The sequence below is a fragment of the Anas platyrhynchos genome, chromosome 10 (assembly GCF_047663525.1).
Source record: "Anas platyrhynchos isolate ZD024472 breed Pekin duck chromosome 10, IASCAAS_PekinDuck_T2T, whole genome shotgun sequence".
NCBI classification, from domain to species: domain Eukaryota; kingdom Metazoa; phylum Chordata; class Aves; order Anseriformes; family Anatidae; genus Anas; species Anas platyrhynchos.
The window spans coordinates 7014653-7033958 of NC_092596.1; the positions used below are offsets into that span (position 1 = coordinate 7014653).

Consider the following 19306-nt stretch of genomic DNA (forward strand, 5'->3'; position numbering starts at 1 on the left):
AGGCAGCGTGCTGGGCTTGCTGCAGCCCTGATGCTCCAGCAAACATCTTCAGCAGGGGCTGTGCCGCAGAGCGAACCATCCTCTCGCTGCCCAAACCAGCAGCTCCTCTCCTCGGGGTTGTCTTTGTTTGGGAATAACGTACGGACCCTTGGGAATTGGCTGTCCAGCGGAGTTCCTTAGTGATTTTTGAAAGGATAAGGGAAAGGATTGCGGCGTCCCGGGTGCCTGCTCTGTGCTGAGCCCGCGCTGCTGCGCGCGGTGGGCAACGCTCGTAGATTCCCAGCTCTTCCCTTCTCCTCGTTAGTCTGTCCCTTTGGCAACGTCTGCAGTGAGAATATGAGGGTGGTTTTTTTCTTCTTCTTCTTCGCAGAAATAGCCTCCGACTCCTCGTGAACCCGCAAATGGGTTTCTCAGCCCCCCACCACCCGAGGTGTAAATGAGACGGGAGCGGGGCTGGGCTCCAAGCCTTTCCCTGGCAGCCCCGGCAGCCCTCCTCCTGGGGACAGCCGCTGCCTCGGGGCCGAGCTTTGCCTTCTTCCCCCGTCGCACAGATTCGGATTATTTCCCCTAAACGCTCACCAAATCTGCCTCTAATGACCGGGGTGCCGGTTTGTGTGCGCTGGGACGCGCGGCCGCTCAGCACGAGGGGCAGGGACCCCCAAATCCCGACCAGCCGTGATTTACTGCGCGGCTTGGGCAAAGTGCATTTGTTGCCTTGGAAACAAATAGCAGCAGTGAACAACTAAATGAAATTTATGGAATCAACTTCAATAAATCTTGATGATAAATGTGCAAAAACATACACAATTTGATGAAGATCTACAGTATGCAGATGGGAGGGGTGATAGGAAGTTATAGGACTGCTTCAGATACGTTTTTGGGCTGCCACAAATCCCTTCCTATAATATGATTTTTTTTTGTTTCCGAGGAAGCTGTCTGCTTCTTTTCATAGATATGGCATTTAATTTTGATTTCCAGGGTATCTTTTAGCTTAATTGGCACGCTGGATGATTGCAGTGTGTTGTTTTGTCTTTTGCAATCCCTGATTCAGAGCTAACTCAGGATAAAAATAAAATCGAGAGCGGTGGCAATCGAAGGGAGCAAAATGCAGCGAGTGCCGGGTCACGTGCCCCCAAGCCAGGTGCAAAATACCCCAAATTTCTTGCAGCTTTTATCCAGGATGCCTCCCTGCCCCCTGGTACGGGTCTGGGTGCTTTGCAGGACATGGACAGGGCAGCGATGCGGAGCTGTGGCGCGGCGTGGGGAATGGTCTCGTGCTCACCTGTGCATAGGGATGCCTTTTTTTTTGTAGAAGCACAAAAAATCGCAAGCGATATTTTCTAAAATAGTTATTGTTGTTTCTGGCTCGACCTGTGGATCAATAAAGGTTCGGGAGTATCAGCGGGCTTGTCTGGAGACTGCTGCAAACCTTTAACGCGGCCCTTAATGGAATTTGATGTTTTTCCATTAGTTTCCGTGCCTCTCCTCGTTACAGTGCCTTATTTCCACCTTCCTCCACCGGGTCAGCACGCGGGGGGAATCGCTGCTTCCCCGGCCATTCCTTCTTGGTCGGAGCCTTCGTAACGTTGGCTGGGCTCAGAACGGGACCTTGCTGAAGCTGTGGGGTGCTGCGAACCTCCCCAGTGTCCTCCCCACACACAGCGGGGCCGGGATGCTCTTCCCGTTAGCATCCAGCTGTACAAGACAGCTTGAACTCCGTTAGCAGCTAAATTTGGCGGCTCGCTAACTTCTTTCTGATATGTTTTTATAGTTTCCTTGTATTATGACACCCGGGTTTAAATTTGCATGAGGAAATGAGCCTCTCGCTAAGTCAGGTAAAAAGATTTTTCACTTATCTACCATGAAATAAGGCATTAAAAAAATGGTAAGCAGAGAAAGCAGCGCATCCTTGACATATCTAGTTTACTTTTTTTTTTTTTCAGCTGTGCTGACTGAACGCTCCTAATTATTAATGATACAATAAAGCTATTTGTACTGCGTCTAGCAGGTGAAATAATTTCATATTAGGAAGACTTCTGGTAATAAATGCCGTGTTTTGTACCAGAGCAGCGGTGTTTGAAAAACGCGCGTTTTTATTGAGTTACACCCGAAATCTGAATTTGGAGCTGGGGGGAGCGAAACCCAGGCTCTCACCATTCACATCAGGATGTCTGGGTGTATGGATGAGGCTACTGCTAGAGAAAGACCTGGTTTGGGGTTCCCAGTGCTTTTTGGCGAGCGCCCCACAGCCTGTGGGCTTTCCGTCCCGCTTTCCTTCCCTCTACCGTGGGTTTGTGGCCTCTCTGTAAATACATCTCCACTTCCACTCCAGGTAGGACCCGAGCGGTGTTGAGACCTGCATTTAAATGTCTTTTTCTCCTCTCCTTGCCAGGAGGGACACCGAGCACCCCGGTGCCACCGCTCTGTGCCGGGGTCATTATCGCAGCCCCAGCACCCAGGGCTTTCGGGCTCCCCCATCTCTCCTGGTCTTTAATCTGTTTGTGCTATTGACTCTTTTTTCTTTTTTTTTTTTTAGCTGTTTCATTAATAGTGACAGATGCTTTTAATTAAAAAGAAAAGGCAAAACAAAATCCCGAATAAAACAGAAAGAGAATATTCTAATTTGGCGTGACATTATGAGGCAGAATGGCTCCTGGCATGCAAGGTACAGAAAAGGTCATCTTCCACGGCTGCAGCCTTTTGCAATGGTGGAATTAAGTTCAAACTCGGGCTGGTTTTGAAGTCTTAAGTCTCTCTGGGGATTCCTTTCATAACATCTTCGAACTGGATAACACTACAGTAAATGAAATACACTGCACTGGATTAAAGGGTTATTTCCCCTGTGTGTCAGGCTGACACAGAATACCAAACCTCAGGTTGCCTCCGAGTTGTCTCTATCTGCTGATACCCTCTCTTCTTTACATAGCAGCTCTCGGAGTTCTTGCATGGAAGTTTGTGATTATTTATTCGGCTTCGTCGCGTTGTGAGCGCGGCACAATTTTATGCAGCAAGGAACCAAAACAAGGCGACTAAACGGGAAGAAACTTAATGGGCATAAAAATGTGAAAGAAGCGATGCAGGAAGGAGCAGAGCTGCCTCTTAGTTCTGTTAGGCTGCCCTATAATTTATACCAAAACACAAAACACGGATCTCTCTGCATTGCCACTCAGCTACATGCTCAGCAGCACGGAGCCTGCAATAAGAGCCGGCTGTGATCTACGGCACCGTGCTCTTATCTGCCTGCACCAACGGGTAAAATTTGTTAAGGATCATTTGCAGCGTGTTTTGCCCTAGAACAAATGTTTGCCGTGACTTGGAGCATCCTCCCTCCCGGCGGATTTTTTAAAGTATTTAAAGACAGGTTTTGGAGGGCTAAAATGAACGTTAATGGCAGCGGCGTGGCGCGGGGTTCGGCGGCGGAGGCACCGGCTTGGAAGACCTGGCTTTTGTTTCTGCCCTGCTGCTTGGTGTCTCGAGCAGTTTTATTCACTTGTGCGTTACCTTCCCCGTTCTGCTGAGCAGGAAGGAAAAGCTTCCAGGCTTTGTTAAAACACGTAGGATTTCTCAGAGGCTGCTGGGCAAGCGTTAAACACCGTGCTGCGTGCGCAAGGCGTCGGTGCTGCGGCGTTGGTGCTTCTGCAGTGGCAGCGTGTGTTGCTGCCTGCTACTTGCCGTGACCTTTGTGCTTTTCAAACCAAATCAGGGTAGCCCTTGAGTCATTTTTGTACCCCTTAGCACGTGTAGCATCTTCTAAATCATTTGGGAAATGCTCCTCCTTGGGTGCTTGCAGCGTTGAGGCTGGGGCTCCCCATGCCGGCGGTGCTGGCTGTGCCCAGCAGGTTGGAGACCTGTTGGGAGAAAAATAACAACGCAGAAGCTGGTTCCTGTCCTCCGTGTTCCTTTCTCGGTTCCTTAAAAACAAAATGGTACTTTGCAGACCTCAGAGGCCGGTGTTAAATGGGCAGTGAGGCTGGGGGCAGCCGATAAGCGGGCAGCCTCCGGGAGCGCAGTCACGGTGGGGACAAGGTGGAAGCAGGAGTGGGGCAAAAATCCCACCCTGGCATGGGTGGCAGCCCCTTCCCCAGCGGCTCCACGCGGTGTTTTTAGGGCTGCACGTGGTGGGGGCACAGCAGCAAGTCACTGCCAACGCCAGGTGGGGGAAGAACCTGGTTTGTAGGGCTTGGGCTCACGGGCAGCCCCTTCGCTGCGCCGCGAGTGCTGGTGCTCTCGCCGGGTTGTTTTTCTTCTGTTTTAGAAATTGCTCTCTTTTTAACCCCCCTATCATTTCCCTGACTGCTGCCTTCTCCTTGACAGTTGTGATGTTTGTATGTGTGCATAAAAACAGTAGGAAGCGTTTATGTAGGTGTCACTAATTTAATTTAATTTAACCTGATAGGTATGTATAGAGAGGCCTGTTCTGCACTAAAGTGCTTCTCTTTATTTTACAGTCTCCATCGTCATCAAATACAACTCCTTTCATTCTCCTCTTCCATTCACCTACCCAAAGACCAAATCTGGAAATAGTAACCAAAAGAGAAGCCCAGATCATACACAAAGCAGAGAAAGATTGAAGTAATTTAAGGGTAAGTAATTTTTCACCCTTATTCTAACTTGAAGCTTTGTGTTCAGGGTAAAGCTGTAACAGGAAGCGCGAGGCTGCATAAAAAAAGCTGTTAAGCATGTACAGAGCTGCTCTGTGTGCAAAGGGAAAAAAAAAAAAGACTGAAAAACTGAACTGGTGATGAAAGCAAGGTATAGCAGCACCTTTTGCAGGTGAGAAGGTGGCCAGCACAGCGGCGAGCTGGGAGTTTGGGGCATTTGGGGCATTTCTCCCCGTCCTATTTTGGTCTGTGCCGGTGCCAGGTGGAAGCACGGCGCGGGGTCGTGGGTTTTGCATGTCCCCAGCCAGTCTGGCTGCTCCCGGGATAAGGACGAGCCGGGAGGTTGGGGTCTTGGGGTCTCCCCTTGCTGCAGCATGGTTCGGTTGTTCCTTGTCGTGTTGCCACTGCCGGCAATAGGAGGCTGTGGGAGCGCTGCGGATGCTCCGGGTGCATGGCGCAGGACATCTGGGTTTGCTGTGGCTTCCCGCAGTCCTCGTGGGTGCCAGGGCTCCGATAGTTTTTCCTGGAGCAACCCAAAGGTCTCGTGCCAGGGCTTCACAGGGCTGGAGCAGGACCAGCCCGTGTGGCTGAATGAGGTTGGGCTCATGGTGGAAACCGGGGTGTGAAGTGACTTCAGGCTTTTCCTTCGCTGCTGGGGCGATGAATGCGAGATACAAAATGAGTTTCTGTGCGATTCAGAACCCTGGCTGAAGCATTAGTAAGCTCCAAATGTTAAGGAACGTGTTTTCCCACCCTAGTCCCAGATCTGTGCCTGCATATATTGCGTTTCCACACATGTTCTTTCAGAGATGGACAGGATATGCATTTGCTTACATCAGAAAACTGAGCTTTAAACATCTGGGCTTTCTGTTTTATTGCTGCTTTTTTTTTTTTTTCTCTGCACTGTTTGTTCATGCAAAATTCATATCTGGGAAGGGCATCTCAAATCCCTGCTTCTGAGTCAAAAAGGGAAAGTATGGAAGTGAAAAGAGAGATTGTATCATTTAAGAAATATGATTCATGAATTAATCCTCGTCTGCTACACCATCTGTGGCGTGTGTTTCAATACAAAAATCCTGGTTTTGTATCTCTTTAAAAAGCCTCCTCCTCGCCGGCCACGCGGCGTTCTGCGGTGCTGGGGGGAGTTGGATGCTTTCAGAGGCAGGGCAGGGGTTTGGCAGCCTCCCGGGCTGGTGCCGATGGGGGAGGGATCCTGCTCCATGCAGGAGTGGAAAATAAGGGGTTCTGGAAAGCGGATCAAGGTGGGTTTTGTGCTTGCCAACAGGGTGAGGGCCTCCCTGTTCTAGTTCAGCTCTTTGAATTGTTCTCCAGCTTTTCACAGGGGACCATTTTTCCTTTTTAAACAATTTTTTTCAGGTTTCTGTTCCTTGAGGTTTTGTAGCACGCCCCATTTCCTTCTGGAGTTCCTTCTGGAGTTAGACCTGGGACATGTGTGTGCCTCTTCTCCCCCAGCCACATCCTTCACCAGCAGGGTCCTGGGTCGGGGCAGCGATCCCTTCCCAGATCCAGACACGTCCCTGGACAAGGGCATCTTGCTGCCCCACCAATTTGTTCCTCTTCTTCACGGGGAAAGCCCGAAACAGCTTGAGCAACTGCAGCAAAAGCCAATGAGGCTGCTGGGGAGGTGTCGAGCAAGGTGGATGTCCCTCGCCCTTGCCGTGGTGGCCCCAGCCCGTGCCGTGGGGTGCCGTGCACGTGGCCGTACCAACCACACGGTAACTTCAGCTCTGGGGAGCTCCCGGACACTGGTAACGCTGATAGATGGAGGCCATCCAGGAGCTCAGTGCCGATGGTGAAATATTTCGGGTTTATTGCCTTTCCATTCATTTTGTTTTCACGCCTTTCTGCCTCCCTGACTCATTGCCGCGCGGCCTCTGCTCACAATCTCTGTCTGCTGCGGCAACACCCCCTGGACAAGGCAGGAGGCACCGGTGCTTGCAGCTGCTTTTTGAGCTGCTTTTTTAATTGAGCATCTAAAGCCAGGATGGTGACAGAGAGGAAAACATTAGCGATGCCTTTTGCCGTAGTAGGAAGCGTGAATAAAGTGCTCAGAGGAAGGCAGGGCGCGTGGTGCCAGGCTCAGGATGCTGCAGAAAAGCCCTGGTGTCCAAGCAGGGGCTCTGTGGGCAGAAATCTCCCAGCTCTGATGGTAGCCACTGTCATCGGGGTCCTGATGGGAGAAGGTCATCCTCATAACCGGGTGCCAGCTCATTTCAGCCTCTTGCTTAGTCCCAAATCCTCCCGCTGGCCGTGCGGGTGCTTTGCTGGTGGGAAAAGCTGAGCGAGCGCCGCGAGCACTGCGAGGCCGCTGTGAATAGTGGTGTGTGAAGGGAAAACTGTGTCAGCAGTGGTTAGGGAAATGTTTAACCCAAGCTGGAATTAGAGTCTGAATTACTCCTGAATGGAAAATTCCTGCAGGAACGCAGACCTGAATCAGCACCCAGCTTGCTGTGTCTCAAGCCCGCACGCACACACGTGTCTTCGCTTTCACTAGGAGCTCTGGCTAGCTTATTTTATGCCTCTGCAGTATATTGCAGCTGTCCTGAAGCATATTCTGGAACTGCTTCAATCATTTTTGACCTGAGTTTCTAAGTTTATATGCCATTAAATGTGCTGAAGTTTGGGTAGTGGAGGTTGCTCGGGGTGTACCTGCAGCTCGGGGCACAGGGTGCTTGTCTCGCTGGCATCACGCCGCAGGGTTCTTCATGAAACGAGGTTACAGATTTTTTCCCTTGAGGAGGTCCTGTGCTTACTTGCACTGCTAGCATCAGCATTCTGAGAAAAAAAAAAAAAAAGGCAGAAGAAAAAACAAAAACACAAAAGCTCCACTGGTTTTAAAAAGCAGCAGCAAACAGTAAAACAAATTGTCCCAGAAAAGGAAAAAGAGAAGCGGTCTAAACACAAATAAATAGGCAATAAATAGTTTGCGTTTGACTTCTTGTTTGCTGAAGGACTGGCTTTGTTTTGGAGAGGTTATCCCACATTGTATTTCCCCAGCAGACATCAGAATTTTCTGCAGGTCCTTTTCTCCTCCGGGGGAGGACAGCCCCAGCCCTGTGGGACTGCGTCCCCGCTTCAGGTGCCTCCGTCCGGTCCTTGTTAGCAGGTAGGGCAGGAAGAAGAGTTGTTCTAAACACCACGGGGTGCCCGAAAAGCCAAGGAAGGGTGGGTGGTACGTTCAGCACCGCCCTGAGCAAATAAGGAGCTCGGGGAAGAGTCCTGAGGTGCGGGGTGCCCGCAGTTCCCGTGACCGGGAGTGGAGCTCGGGGTGCTCAGCACCTTTGCAAATGAGGCCACGCTGCCTAGTGCATGGAAAACGAAATCATTAAGTAGCTGTTGCATTAAGACTCTGCTTTTATTCATGGAGTGTAATGTGATTCATTTGCCCTTTTGCTCTCATGTTGAGAAGGCAGTCATCTAGTATGCATCGCTGGCTGCTGGCTGCAGGGAGAGGGGTTTTTTAAATTTATTTATTTTTTTACTTTTTTTTTTTTTTTGTGAAAGAGCAGACATTTTCATCAAGTGCAGCTCAGCCACGGAGTTGTGCCTTGTCCCTTTTGGCGAGCAGCCCTGTTTGTGGAAGTGTTGAGCTCAGCCACCTCCCCGTCTCCAAGCCTCGAGGCCAAAATCGATGCAGGAGGGCTACAAGAGCACCTGGGCAGCACCCTTGGGTGACGGCGCACGGACCTGCTGGGGCACGCGGCCAAGCCCTCAGTGTCCCCAGGATGCCACCAGCCATGGGCAGGGCACACAAAAAAAAAAGGGCACTTTTTCTGATACCATGAAAATGGGTGGAGGAGGTCATGGGTTGCCGCTGCTGCTGTCACGGTTTGCGTTAGGTGGGAGGTTAGACACAGCCCAGGGACATTGTTCCTTCCTGGAGCTACAACAAGAACCATGCCAAGTGAGGGAAGAGGGCAGAAGCCAGAAGAACAGAAAAATCATTTTTTTTTAAATGTTAGCGCAGGGAGCATTAACTAAGGCGCTAATTCCAAAAGAGTGATAATGAGTAAGGCGCTTTGAGTCACTGCTGCTTGTTACGGACGGGATCGGAGCGGTTCAGCTCCATGTGCTGGAGCTCAGCCTGCAGAATAAGAAGTGAGAAATCCCTTTTTGGCCCCAGCAATGGTGGCCAGCTCTTTCTAAGTGCGGGATCTGAACCGTGTCTCGGCGCTGCTGTCGAATTCCCCGCGGTGCCGATGCGCGGCACGGTGACCGCCTCAAAGTCCTCGGGTGACCCTGGATTCTGAATGCTTCCAGGGTCAGGGGATGTATAAAAATCAAGAAGGCCTGGTTCAGAAGCAGAAGACAGGAGGAGAACCCCTGCAATATGCCCCTTTGTTTTGTTTTTTTTGCTTTGTCCTTTTGTGCTTCCCCCACCAAAAATCTGGAGGCCGAAGAGGTGCGAGGTTGAGCGGCCGACCGAGCGCAGCGACCCTGGGGTGCGGAGCTGGGGAAAGGCTGTTCTGCAGCAGGGCACAAGCTGGGCGCCTCCTTTGGTGACTTTCCTACTCTTTGTCAACAGGGAGGCATGAGAAGAATGGGTCAGCTGTGCCTAAAGATAAGGAGAAAAGGTTTTGGAAGGAGCTCGGGGCTGAGAGCTGTAGGAAGGGGATTTTTTTTGCCGTTTGGGGTGGACAAAAGAGGGGAGGCTGCGCGGAGCTGGGGAGGCGGTAACGCCGACCTTCTCCGCTCTTTGTTTTCGACCAAGAAATGCACAAATCACTGATGGTATTGCTGAGTGGTTTCCTGCTGCTTTGTGGCTTGATTTGGATCTGCAGCCGTTCCTAGCCCGGTTCCTGACTCCACGTTGCAGTCGCTCCCAAAAGCAAGCAAATCCTCGCCCGTGGAACTGAGATTGTTTCCTAAGCATGGCCCGATAGGAAGACTGCTTCGCAAACACCTTCACCTCGCATCATGCTTTAGATCCTAAATGGGTTTTGAATAGATTAATGCCTTTCGGAGTGTTCTAGAAAGGTCAAAAACAGCAAAGAGGATCTAATAGCAGTGTAGCAACCAGCTGGTTGCACTGGGTTTCATTTTACTGCCATAGTAACACTATGAGCCACAGTGTTAATACCGTGCCCACTGAATGCCATTTCCCCCCCTCTTTTTGTCAGAAGACCAGCCCATAAGAAGATATTTTCTTCCTCAAGAATTTCTACCAGGCAGTAATAGGCTTTTTGGAGGGGACAGTCCTCGTACCCAGAGATGTAAGGTGGGTAATTTACAAGGCAATGTGCAAATGCCAAATTGTTAGGCAGAACTGCTGCTGATTTAGAAGGCAGTTAATGCTATAAATGTGCCAAGTGCCAGTAGAGTGTTTCTACAGATGGAATAACTGGAAATATTGGAGAGGTTCCAAAGGTTTAATCAAATTCAACCATTTTTTTTTTTATTTTTTTTTTTTAACTGCAGAATTCTCTAAGGGGCGCGAGTTGAAATAGTAGATTATTCCATTGCTTTTAGTACCAGGGGGGAGATTTTCACAGGCGAGCATAAAGCACTTACTTTCAAGCAAACACACAAGCAGGTACCCAAATCAGGGTGACAGCAGCAACGCTGTGATAACCTGTGTCGGCCGAGCTAGGGGGAGCATCGTCCTTAGGTACCGTGTCAAGAGGGACCTTGGAGGCAGGCCGATGGGTTTGCAGCTCTGCAGCACGACGGGAGCGAGGGGAAGGGAGCGTGGAAGTGGCAGCCAGCTGCATCCCTGCTCCTGTGCTGGGCCTCTGCTGTACCTGGGCAGGTTTCGGTGGGATTCTGGGCACGAGCATCCTTTTCGTGGCTCAGTGTGCAGTGCTGGGGCATGCATATGTTTCTGCACAGATGCACACCTTCCTCTAGTCTTGTTGACAGCCTTTCCAAGGCTTCTTATTTAGCCAGACCATATGTGCTTGGGCATGGAGCTGGTGTGATGTGGAAAGAGCATCACATTATCCTTGGGCTGCAAACACCAGCAGGAGCAATTCAGAGCGAATTTTATCTGCAAGAAAGATGTCGAGCTCCTGAGCTTGCGTCACATCACAGGGCATTCGTGGCGGTCAAAGGCGATTTTTTAGCTCTGTTGTTAAAACCAGAATCCAGGCTCCCAGGTATCACAAAATTTGCCCTCCTCGTCTGTTCCTTAAGCACTACAGCAAAGTGTGGATACCCCCAGGGAGAGGAGGCATTGTGGCACGTCCCCAGGGCAGGCTTTGCTGCCGAAGAGGTGATATGGGCCGAGCTGAGGCAGGGGCTGGACATTACAGTGTGGGGTTTCCCTTGCCATTTGTAGGGAAAATGAAGAGCCCTGCTGGCAACAGGATTTTGGCGAGGGGTGGCAGGGCCGTGAACCTGAAGGGTCCAGGCTGTAGGAAGTCCTGCAGCAGGAGTGATGCTGTGACAGCACTGAAGCTTTCATCTCGCTGGGATTTTTTCATGTGCTGTTTCTTCAGTCACTTTTTTTTTTTTTTTTGCAGTCGGCTTGTTTGGATCCATTAATTGTCATTTGGTTAGTTTTGTAAGGGAGGAAGAATTTCCTGCTTTTCCTGGAGTGCTGGGTATTGATCCTCCCTGCTCTCTGCCACTCGGGAGCTGGGGACCGTCTCCCTCCCAGGCACTGCCATCCTCTCTGCCTACTTTCTGCGCAGACCCCCGCGTCGCTCCATGCAGCATTTCTCACTGAATAAATTGCTACAAAGCTATTAGCCTCAATGCCACAGTCTGCTGCTCCTGCTTTCCTGCACCCACCTCCACCCTGCAATTGATCCAGCCTGCTGTCTGTTTTCTACAGTCAAGAATGCCTGGTGCCACTGCACATAAATTGCTTCAAAATTGAATTGTTTAAAAACGTTTTATAAACATTCCCTCCCCTTCGTGGTAACGTCCGTAGTGCCAGCCAGAGCTGGGAGCTTGTGCTGATTTTTACCAGGCAGGATGGGGAAGATTCTCAATTTCTTCCTTTTTTTTTTCTTTATTTTTTTTTTAACTAAATTCAATACAGAAATTAAAAACACTGTGGTTATGGGAAGCAGGCATCTGATGGATGCTGTTATATATGGGTACCTCTCACCCCAGGGCTGCCCAGCCTCAGGAGCACGCTGGAGCAAGTTACACAGGGACTTTCTTCGTATGCATCCTCTGCGTGGATGTGACAAACGCCTTTACAAGTGCTCTGGAAAGAAGATATGGAAAAAGCAAATAATTTTGCAGGTAGCTCTAAAGTATCACCCTGAGAAACATCTGATTGTACAAAAGGTGGCACAGCGCTTCCAACGGTTGTTGATGTTCCTTTGTTTCCCATCCTTCCCCCCACCCCCCCCAAACTCCTCTTCACTCCAAATACCAACACAAGAGCCCTTCTGAAGCGACATTTATCTTGAGTGCTGCTATATCAGGATTCATCGATCTTGTCAGAATATCATCCGCGCCTAATTGAAGCTCCAAGGGTTGAAGAGTGACACACGTGCTCTCCTCCTCTGCGCCTGGTCTCTGCTTATTGCCGAGGGGCTGGCTCTGGGTGAGACTTGCTGGGATCGTGCTTCACAGCTTGTCCCATCTCGGAGCCTCCCCTCCGTGCTGTGGCCCCAGCTCTGTCCCCTGGAGGTGCCAGGACCCAGCTAAGCAAACAGAGAGGGTTTGTCCTCCGTCCCCTGACACCCTCTTAGCCAGCTGGTGAAGGGAATTTGATCTTCTTTTAGGGCTTGTATTTTTTTAATGTGCCTCTCTTGATCTTCTTTTAGGGCTTGTATTTTTTAATGTGCCTCTCTTTGCAGTGCACTGCAGTGCTGTTACTGAGGTCCTCGCTGCAGGGCCCAGATCCCCCCTGGCTGCCCGATGTTCCCGCAGTCCCAGCCTCTGCACCCCTTCATTTCCCATCGCCCAGTGATGCGTGTCCTGGTGAAACCCCAGCTGTGTCTTTCTGACATTTGCACGCCTGTTCTTATCTTATACTGAAAGTGGTTTAGGCAGATTCCTGCAGGAATGTCTCCCAAACCTACAGATCCTCCTTAAGCTCTTCCCCAGTTTTGCCTACAAGAGGCAGACACGTTCAGCATTACAGCGTAAGGCTGTGACCTCACCCTCGTACCGACCCGCAGCGATGCTGCATCAAACAGAATTTAGATGACATCATCGTGACGTCTGTACGTGCTCTTAGTTTGGGAACACTCTGGGGCACTTGACAAATACCAGAAATACAAAGTTAGCATGGTTGATGGCTCTTACACTGACAACCCTCAAGCTCACCCAGAGAGGTTAACTCAATTGGTACAGATTTATTTGCAAATCTTTGTTCAGACAGGACCACCTTTAAGTGCAGACAGACGTTTGTCTCTGCTCAGGTGCTGTCATTTCTGTTGTACCATCGAGCAGGAGGCTATCGTGCTGCTGATGTTTATGGCAGGCTCGGAAACACTCAGCAATAAACCATCTGTCAGGAAATTCTTGGTTCGCTTCTGCTCTGGGTCTAGATCAGAGCTAGAGGTGAGGCGCTCCTGTTAGCATGTTGTGGTCCAGACCTACTTCTCATCCTTGATTTTTTCTTTGCCTCTGATTTTTCAGTGCTATTAGCCTAGGATTTCTCTTTCCTCTCTTTTCCCAAGGACAAGAGAAGTGCTTTTGTGCAGACAGCAGGACTCCCACCGTCACCCAAAGGAAGGTTACAAACCACAGTCACCTCAGCCAGGGGCAGTGCCCTGAAGAGCAGGGTTTTGAGGCTCTTCCTCAGTTTTTTTAAAAACCTGTTCGCTTTGCACCGAGCGCTTGAACGGTCTTTGGTCCCGAAACAAGGACTTTCCACATGACTGGAGGATGCTGGCCTGGAAGGAAGAGCACTTGTGTTTGTTTCAGTGCACATTTCCTTCTGCTAAGTGCAACAGCTCCAGGATCCCCTGGTCTTTTGGTGTTTAGGGACTTCTTCTGAAAGAGGGCAAGGAGGGTCTGAGCCCCTTGGTTCATGTAAAGGAGTCCGTGACCGTCACCTCTTCGTCCCCCAGAGGTGCCACTGCGGGCCTGGTCCTCCACGTGTCTAATGAGGGCCTGCGAGTGACGCGACTTCCTCAGACTGAACAGAATTCTCTATTTCCAAACCAGAAAATAGGCAAGGGAATAAAAACCTCTTTCGGTCTATACAGATTTTGTGTTTTCTTCAGTCCAACATCGTTATTCATCCCCCTGCCTTACCATACAGGCCTCTGGGGCCAAGTCACCCAGGTGGGACCCGCTTCTGCTCCTCGTTCCTCTCCGTCCCCTTGCACCCCAGCTGGCATCCTCCCGTGGCTCCTGGCCAGACAGAGGTTTTAGGAAGTTGGGAAGTTTGGCCACCCTTGGCCTAATTAGTTTGTTAAGCACAGGAGAGCTGAGATCACAGTTCAGACGGCTGTAATTTGAGGAAGCTTGAGACAGTGTGAGAGGATTAAGTAGTAAAATTGTATCTATTACTTTGGCCAAGAACGTATATTCAATTTGACTCGAATATTTAATTTTTGGAACTTAAGGGTTAGATATTAATATGGGCTTGGCAGAGAGTTCATCACTTGTAAGACTGCGCTGAGAGTTCTTCACGTGCTGAGATCAATGCTTGAAGTCAAGCATGTCTTTCTGGAAATTATCCTCTGAACAAATAATTGGCCTCAATGAGGAGGTGACTGGGCAAAATTTAATTGCCTATTATTGTAGGAGGTCCTCTTAAGCAAGCTGGTGGTCCCTTCTGGTCTTAAATCCCATGAACATCTATAAAATGCTGGTTTTTAGTGGTGTTGTGTCGGGGCTGGCTGAGGAAAAACAGTATTGACCTACTCAACATGGGTAAATGGGTAGGCTTGCTTTTCTTTTTTTTTCTTTTCCTTTTTGCTATTGCTCACCTGCATCTATTTTGATAAGGAAAACCAATATGTACTGGAACCTTTTGAAGAATCTTAAGTAAATGAGAACAAACATAAGAAATTTAAAGGGAATTTGGTCAAAATAGTAGCGACGATTTTAGTCAAAATTGGAGAATTCAAGGAATTCTGGAAGTGTTTTTTTAGTCACAGAATCACAGAATCACAGAATTTCTAGGTTGGAAGAGACCTCAAGATCATCGAGTCCAACCTCTAACCTAACACGAACAGTCCCCACTAAACCATATCCCTAAGCTCTACATCTAAACGTCTTTTGAAGACTTCCAGGGATGGTGACTCCACCACCTCCCTGGGCAGCCTGTTCCAATGCCTCACAACCCTTTCAGTAAAGAAGCTCTTCCTAACATCTAACCTAAAACTCCCCTGGCGCAACTTTAGCCCATTCCCCCTCGTCCTGTCACCAGGCACGTGGGAGAACAGGCCAACCCTCACCTCTCTACAGCCTCCTTTAAGGTATAAGGTATAAGGTATATATTAAGGTATATAGTCAGCTTAAACCTGTTGAGCTTGGTAAGCATAAGTCATGGCTCGTGGCTGATTTCTGCCCTCGCTAAAGCCCCAGGCACGGGCTGGGGTAGGGCTGTCCTGCCGGGACTCCTGACTCTTCCTGGGGAAGAGGTAGGGCTGAAAAGTTTGTCCAAAATCTGTAGTTTTGAGAGCTTGCTAGTCAAGTGAGCCTTGAGCATGGTGATTGGCACCCATCCCATGGCACTCAGTGTGTTGGGGTAAGGCTCGTCTCTCTGCCACGTGTGGCAGGGTGTTGAGCTGTCAGATGCATGTTCAACCTGCCAGGGCTTTGGGTTAGCAGGTCAGCGCTGGAAACACATCCCTACGTGCAGGCTGGCCTCGAGGAGCGCTGGATGGAGCGCTCGCTGCCCTAAATGATTGTATGGCACCAAGCTACGTGGCACTGTGCCACACAGGTGTGTGACTGCGCTTTCTGGCTGGATAAAGTGGTTCCTTTACAGACATATTTAGGGTTTATGAAGCTTTTCCTTCTGTGCATGCTGTACAGAGGGAAGGCACTGTGACACTGCCTCCAGACTTCTTTGATGTCTGGGTAGAGGTGCTGTCTGGTGGTGTGTTTCCATTCAGACCTGTTTCTTCTCCTCTGCCCTTCATCTCCCCAGGCTGGCTGCTGGAAGCCTCTGCTTGGTTCCTGTCTCTGTCCCCAACACAGGACGCTTTCAAACCAGCCAGGAAAAGACACTGTGGCTCACTGGCACCTCATTTCTTTCCTCTGTGTTTGCTCATCTGCTTGCAGACCTGCAGTAGACAAGGGGTTAACAGCATCCTCTTGGTTCTTCCAGTTACCCCATCAGGACTGTTGAAAAATTAGCTTCTCCCCACTTACAGCACTATAATTAGGATACAGGAGTTGTGGGGAATGATTTCACAAAGTGACTTGGTGTACTCGCCCATGCACCCCAGGGAGCCAGGCAATTATGCATACATAATTCTACTCTTTGAATATTTTCTCTTTCTCTGCATAATTTCTCTCTATTCATCTTTCCAGTGTCCTTCTGAGATAAACTTAGAAGTCTCAGCTTTCAGAATTTAAAAAAAGATCCGATGACTGCGTGCTCACTATTTGCATTTAAACCAGAAGCCATTCCCCGGGATGGAGCAGAGGGGCGAGGAGCGGGGAGGGTGCAGGATCCTACAGAGGGATGCAGGAAAAGCCGTCAAGAACATAGCACCGCCACGGCGTTGAGGAGCTCCTTGCTCCTGAGCTCCCCATTCTTTCGGTTTTTAGCCTTTGGTAGGGCAAAGCTGCTGTTTTGCTGGGGCAGGTGCTGTGTGAAGGCTTCTCTGGTGCCCGTGGGGCTGCGGTGTGGCCGGGCAGCAGCGGAGGCTGTGAAGGAGCTGGCTTCTCAGAGCGCAGCGTATTTTTGTTTCAAATATCCTGTTTATGCTGCTCTCGGTAAATTTATTGCAGCGCGATAAGCAAAACACAAAGTAACTGCCAGCATATTTCCACTGTCTTCAGAGTCAGTTTATCTCTATAAACTTGCTGTTGACATGATGCAATTTCTCCCTGTTGCAGTGTAGCTGTATAGCAGCAAAGTTGTGATAAAAGACAACTTGTTGAAGGGATTCTTTGTCATACTCCTGAATCATCTACAATCCCTTTTTCCCTAGTGCCAGAAGTGTGCTGGTGCTTTGCAATTATACCTACACTTGATTTTTTTTTTTTCCCTTTCCCTCAGCAATTCATGTTCCCTATTGTACCCTCATTCATTCTCTCTCTCTCTTTTGGTTTCTTCTTCTTCTCCTTTTTTTCTTTTTTACCCAGCACCTTCTCAAAGCACTGAAGCTGTAACTGCTTCACTGTGGTCTTAGGAAAAGCTACTGTTCTACTTCCTGAAGAAAGCTCATTGTGTGGTGCCATGAAAAAAGGTTTAAACAACACAAGGGAATAAAGGCTCCGTATTTCTCTGAAAGTTTTTCTTTTCTTCTCCTTTTTTAAATTTTTTTTTAAGGAATAATACATAAGCTGTCAGGAAAGGGCAGAAATGTCTCCTGCCTCTCTCTAGTCGTGTCTGTGAGGCTGTGAAATTCTAAGGAAATCTCCTTTTTACATGGGGGCTTGAAAGGTAGACCACCCCACCTCCAAGCCTTTGCTGTTCTCTGCATTAGCCTCCTAAGTCTAACAATAAATCCTGAGATTGTGCCCAAACAGCACAGAATCAAAGCTTACAAGGCAGTAGCATAATTACTTGCCTTTTTTTTTTTTTTTTTTGGTACCAATTTATAGCAATCTTATATAAGACACTCAAACACGATGATAAAGGCCTTTTCACCAGAGAGGGCTGTGTTATTCTGCAGTCAGCAGAGTTTCTCTGGGCTCACATCAGGGCAGATGTGCGATGGTTCGGGTGGTGGCTGCAGGTTTGCTGAACCCCTCCAGGTGCTGAACGCCACGAGTAGGGACATTTGTCCAGGAAAGGTGTTTTCCTTGGACTACAATTAGAGATTAAAGTGTTATTGCTTTGTTTCAAGTGGTACTGCAACCAGTGATCTTTAGGGTTGTCTTAGTCAAAGCACGCTCAAGGAGCGGTATGTTGTATGTTAGATTCCTTGGCAAATACACTGAAGTAGACGTCAGCTTCAAACGCGGTGGTAGCCTGCCTTGGAAATTAGGAAAGGACGGCGAGTTTGTGGTCTGAGCAGGGAGGAGAGCTCGTGGAGGGCTGCAGCTGTTCTGTAATCCCCCAGCCATCTGAGATCTGCCCACAAAACACCTTTCTGCCCGGCCCTGCACGGGAGCTGCAGGGATGTTGTTATCATCTAAACCACTGTAATTAATCAGTGCTTAGAGATAGCATGAAGGGAGCTGCATTTCTGTCATTTCTCCTCTTTTCTGTAGCCGACTGTACAGCAGGACACTAGAAATGCCATCGTGGAGCCAAAACGCTTTGACAAAGAGTTGGCTCCTTGTGAGGAGAACCAATTTGGTGCCCCTGGACCTGGGACGTGGCGCGCGTCCGCCTGGCCCTCGCCTCAGCTGTGAGGCCTGCAGGCCCCGAGGCCTCGCCCGCTGTCACTGCTGGATTGATCCTGACGCTTTTGGTTTTCTCTTTTCCCTTTTACATACTTTATGTATCTGTATACATAAATCCAGGTGTTTAAAGGTATTCCTAGCATCATGCTTTGAGTCTTGTCAGGACGAGGTGCTGCCTGCACTAGGTGCACTACGTGTGTCCCACATGGCCGATGCCTCTCCGATGCACCAATTCTGTGTTGTAGCACACAAGATGCGGTTTTCTGGCTGTAAACCACCCCCTTCCTCTGTGGTCTGACGGAGGGGCTGCCTTTCATTGTGGTTAAAACATGCCCAGGGACGCAGCCCGCCTGCTGCAGCAGCACACATCTCGCCGACAGGCAGCTACGCAGGGCCGTGTGTGGCACAAGGAGTATTTATTTCCTGACGTGCTGTCGGTACCTGAACTTACGCGACCCATTTCTGCCGTGGTATCCATCAGCATGTGGGAGGCAGGAATGCATTATTTGTTTCATCGACTTGTTTGCTTAACTTGGAGCTGGTGTAGTGCTTAAATAGAGCATCTCCCTGTGCGCTGCTCGTCTATCCAGGCTCTTGTTCCCGTTCGCGTTACTTTCCTCCTCCTCACATTCCCCCGCCTGTGTTGCAGCACCTGTCGCGTTTTGCCATGAACTAGAGCGTAACTTTTTCGCAGCAGGGATAATTTGTGCCTGTCCCCATGCGGCTCTGAGCATCACGGGGCTGGGGCCCGCTGGGGGTCCGTGGGTCCCACGCACGGCAGCTGGGAGGGCGCTGGCAAGGATCCGGCTGGGGGCTGTTCTCTAACACCATGTGAAATACCATTAGCACCTTGGAAAAGCTGTCGCTTCCGTTCCTGGAATACCTTTTAGGCAGGTTCCCTGCAATAACGTGAAATCTGGACACTAGGATAGCTAGGATATGCCAGAGGCAGTCAAACCAGAGTCCTTTTTTATCACAATACGCTTTGATTAAGATCATTATAGCAACTGGTAGCAGCACTACTGTTGGGATTGAGTTGGTATTTCTGTCTCACAGGCTGCAGCTCAGTGTTCAAGCTGTCAGCCCAGATGCAATTTAAGAAAAAAATTGAAAACCGAAAATGGTTTCCATCCATTGAAGCGTTTTAGAGCTGTGTTCTTAAAAGATAGATTTTAACTTGCACTGGAATATTTTTATGGGTGATACGTGTCTACACGTTATAGGGTTTTCAAGAATCTATGACTTCCCCAAAAACTGTTGCACTCCTTCAGTTTTTCTTCAGCTTGTAGCATGAG

General features: G+C 49.4%; 1 protein-coding gene across 5 annotated transcripts in view; it reads left to right on the forward strand.

The window, feature by feature from the left end:
• The window catches only part of NEXMIF (neurite extension and migration factor), a 133072-nt gene that overhangs the window by 82705 nt on the left and 31061 nt on the right, over window positions 1-19306 (forward strand). For all 5 annotated transcript variants that reach the window (XM_072043166.1, XM_038184449.2, XM_038184450.2 and 2 more), the window contains exon 2: window positions 4449-4583. The gene's annotated coding sequence lies outside the window, so the exon portion shown is untranslated. The remainder of the gene's footprint in view (window positions 1-4448; window positions 4584-19306) is intronic.